We start from the raw sequence: 4,434 nt of genomic DNA on the forward strand, positions 1-4,434 counted from the left end.
GACCACTAATGAGAACATCAATGAGGACTATGTGGAGGACCTAGGTCACATAGACCAACACGGTATGCTCCACCCTAATGTGCACCATCATGACCACATTCAAGTACCATTAGGCATGCCAAGACCATTCATTCCACAACCACAAGGTTAAGTTCCATTGGGAATGCCTCGACCAATCTTTGCACCACAACTTCCCATTATTCCAAGCAATCAAGGTGTTCGTGTAGCATCACTGGCTGTGAATCCTCCCGTTACTTTACGTGATCATTATATGCCAAATGAATATAATGCATCCACGTGCATTCAATTTCCACCATTTCGAGCACATCACTATGAAATTAAATCGCAAACTATTCAAATGCTTCCCAACTATCATGCACTTCCAAGTGAAGAACATTACAAGCATTTGGATGAGTTTCTTGAAGTGTGTTCCACCGTGAAATACACAGACATGCCAGAAGAGGTTTTGAGACTAAAACTCTTCATTTTCACACTTAAAGATAAAGCAAAATATTGGTTCAACAATCTTAGACCTTTTTTAATAACTTCTGGGGCAGAAATGCAACAAGAATTCTTGAAAAAATACTATCCAGTTTCAAAGATCAATGCAATGAGAACTTCAATTAGAGAATTTTCTCAAAAGGAAGGGGAATTGTTTCATGAGGCATGGGAATGCCTCAATGACTTGCTTAAAATGTGTCCACATCATGACATTCTTAAATGACAATTAGTGCAATTTTTCTTTGAAAGTTTGTCGGATAATTTTAAAGGAATGGTAGATGCTTCCATGGGTGGTTCATATCTTGATAAGCATGAGGATGATATATAGCGTCTTTGTGAAAGCATGAGTGAGAATTCAATGCATCGATCCTTGTCTTCCAAAAATGGTAGAAATCTAGGTGGAAAGAAGAACGTCGGCTTATATCAAGTTGACAATTCCAATGACATGGCCGCCGAAGTCAAGTCTTTATCTCAAAGATTTGATCAATTTTTGATCAACCAAAATTCGGTGAATCAAGTGCCTCCTTCCCCTAATCATCATCCTCACAATTCCAATGAATCTTACATGACTTATTCTAGTGTCTTACATTCTACTTCTAATTGTCCCCATGGACATATACAAAGTGAAAACCATGAACAAGTGAATGCCACATTTGTCAACTAAGGGAATAATCCCTATGGCACACATTACAATCCCAGGTGGAGGAACCATCCAAACTTCTCTTAGAAAAGCCAAGGGGAAGGCTCAAACCCTCCACAAAGTGGTTTTTAAGGCAAGTATGTTCCGCCCCCAATGCAAAGCCAGGGTTCCCAAGGTTATAGTTCATCTTTTCAATCATCACATGGAAACCAATTTTTAACTCTCATTTTCCTAATCAACCATCTTATTCTCAAGGAATTCTAGGAGTCCCACTTTTGAGGAAAAAGTGTTGACTGCTTTGGGTACGTTGGAGGCAAACACCCAATTACTTCATTCCCATTCTCAATCCATTGCGAAGTTGGAGGAGTCTAGCGATTAGAGAGACACACACCATTTGGGACTCATCTAGGGTTTCCATTAAGGAGAAAAAGATCATTCCTACCATGGAGATGGCCCTTGAGGGTTGGATGACTACATCAATGAGTGGCTAAACCATTCTCTTGAGGCTAGAGATAGCCCTAAGCATGCCTCATAGACTTTGATGTTTTGTATTTTGAGGGGATTTATATTGTAATTCTTGTCTTGACATTTGATTTATATATAAATCTTGTTTCTATCATGATTTGTATAGTTTAATACTTCCAATTGATCATTTATTTCTATTCATATGTCTATGTATGTTAGAATGAATGTCCATGTGTTTATCTCTAGATTTTATTACATTGATGCATGTCTATGTGTGTTGATATTATGAATCTAGTGATGGTCAAGGCATGGTGCTTAAATGGAATACTCTTCAGGTTTATTTGATGGTTCATACTTATTTCTTGATGGATTGTGCCACAACCTTAGTTTAATTAGTTTAATTTTCATGTCACTAGCTTAGTTATAGTGTAGTTGCTTTACTTTCTTAGATAGGTGGACAATCCATGCTTGTTTGATGTTCCATACTTATGAATGCAAGTATTATATTTCTCTAATTTGATGATGTGTATTGATTGTGGACTTAAAGGATGGATTAATGGCTTAATTTGATATGTTGTGTTATTCACTAGTTTGGCTAGACAATGTATACTTATTTAGTCTCTGATGCTTGTTAATTCAATCAATGACACATACTTGTATTGCAACACATAGTTTTCCCCCTCAATAATTGCACATTGAATGTCTAGGAAGGTGATGTTTAGTGGTGACCTCTAAGTCCCAAGATCCCTCTTTTATATTCTCTACATTTTACTCTACTTCAATTGCTTTACCTTGCATCCATTTAGTTTACATTGTAGTTTAAGTAACCAATCAAAACATCTTTGATCACTCAACCTACTAATCCGACCTTGATTTTCGAGCATAATACACTCCAGATCCCTTAGGACTATCCCTACTCACCCTAGCTATATTTATAGCTAAAAGTGGTAGTGGCAATCTCTAAATTTAAACTTGGCCATAATACACTCCACTTTTGCATGTAATTTGGTACATAGGTAAGCGACACACCAGACTGGCCTTCCTGAAAAGCGGTACCGTTAACATTTGTCATGATTGATTCTCTAAGGTGATAAAATCTTTAGATTAGAGATTAGGCTCTGATACCAATTGTTACCCAGTAAATGACTCTAGAGGGGGGGTGAATAGAGTCTAAGTAGAACGATACCAAATAATTTGATTCAAATATTATATAAGATAGACAATAAAAGATTTATTGAAAGCATGTCAATAAATAAGCAATATATGCAATAATAATAAAGTAAAAGGGTAGAAAGAGAGAAAGCAAACTCAGAATACCAAGATTTAGCGAGGTTCAGAAACTTCTACTCCTCGACTCAAGATCCCTCTTGAGACTTCCCAAAAACCCAATAAGGCTTCTCCTTAAAGGTGGAGAGCAAACTGATACAAGAAGCACACCGCTTCTAAATCTTCTTGCTAAGAGAACAATCCTCTCTTAGACTTCTGCTGGGTTACACCAACCCTTGCAAAGATATTTGAATATAATGGTAAAAGAAAACTCTCAAATTTGATGCGCAGATCAAGGCTCACAAACCTATGGCAAATATAGAATATAACACAAAGGTTAAAGCTTAAATGATATGAATAAAACAATGATCTATATAAGTTCTCTTTTTTATCACAAGGTTTTTCTCTCTAATATGTATTGCACGTTTAATAAATAAAACCTTTGAAGATATTATATAGAGATTTAAACAGCATTGGATTAGGTTTCAAAGCTTGCCAAAGATACTGTTTCAGCAAAAAATTATCCTGAAATTTTGCTCATCTCATCGAACATATGGTCCATCTGTGCAGTCACTTGAACTTAAGTGATCGAACAAATTCTTTATTTGTTCGGATAGTTAAAGTAATTGACTGGTAAGATTGACAATGTGATCGGTAGGATGAGATCCTATTTCCCCGCATTTTTAAGATTTGAACCCATCTGACCAGTTATATCAATGATCTGATCGGTCATATGAAAACTTTCAGTTTTTCCAGACTTACTGTTTTCTCTATCTTATCGTTAATATGAAGTGATCTATTTGATCATTCATGATCATCTGATCGGTTATATAAAGGAAGTGAACCGTTATATGATAATTTTTGAAACCTTCAAAACTCACTGTCATAAGCATCTTATCGTTAATATGAAGTGATCTGTTATATCACTTGAGATCATCTGATCGGTTATATGCCTGAAATGATCAGTCACATCATATAAAATTTGTCATTTCAATAAGGCTATTTGATCGGTTATATTAAGTATCTGTTCGGTCAGTTCAAGTGACAAAAGTTATAGTTTGTATGATGAATAAAATGCATTTTGAGCTTTAAACCAAAGCGCTATAATCTATTTGCCTTAAATTTTATCTACTGTCACCATTTCTAAGCTACCCCTGTGGATGGAAGAGAGGCTTTACATTTGTCATCCCTTCTTTGATGAGTCCATGCCTTTGTTCTTTATTTGTGTTTGTGCTCCTTTTTAACTTAATCTCAAATGGAGATATATTAAAAGCACTTATCATGTTTGTTTGTTATCATCAAAATAGTAAAAGGTAGTTTAAGGCCATTTGTGCCAACAAGTTTGATTGGAGAGTGGTGTGCAATCGTAGACAACCAGCTAAAACGTGTTAAAGAGTGGCCAAGTTTGAATTTATAAAATGCCACTATTACCTCTAACTACTAATATAGCGAGGGTGAGAAGGTATCGTCCCAAGGGATTGGAAGCGGACTTTGCTTGGAAACAAGGTCGGATTAGTAGGTCGAGTGATCAAAAGGTGGTTTGATTGGTTAATTAAATTACA

General features: G+C 35.9%; 1 pseudogene; it reads right to left on the minus strand.

The window, feature by feature from the left end:
• Positions 1-615: 615 nt before the first annotated feature.
• On the minus strand, positions 616-714 carry LOC132315182 (small nucleolar RNA R71; annotated as a pseudogene).
• Positions 715-4,434: the final 3,720 nt, after the last annotated feature.

Source organism: Cornus florida, unplaced genomic scaffold (genome assembly GCF_030987335.1).
Source record: "Cornus florida cultivar Cherokee Brave unplaced genomic scaffold, ASM3098733v1 CherokeeBrave_3.0.0_Hap2_Chr06, whole genome shotgun sequence".
NCBI lineage: Eukaryota > Viridiplantae > Streptophyta > Magnoliopsida > Cornales > Cornaceae > Cornus > Cornus florida.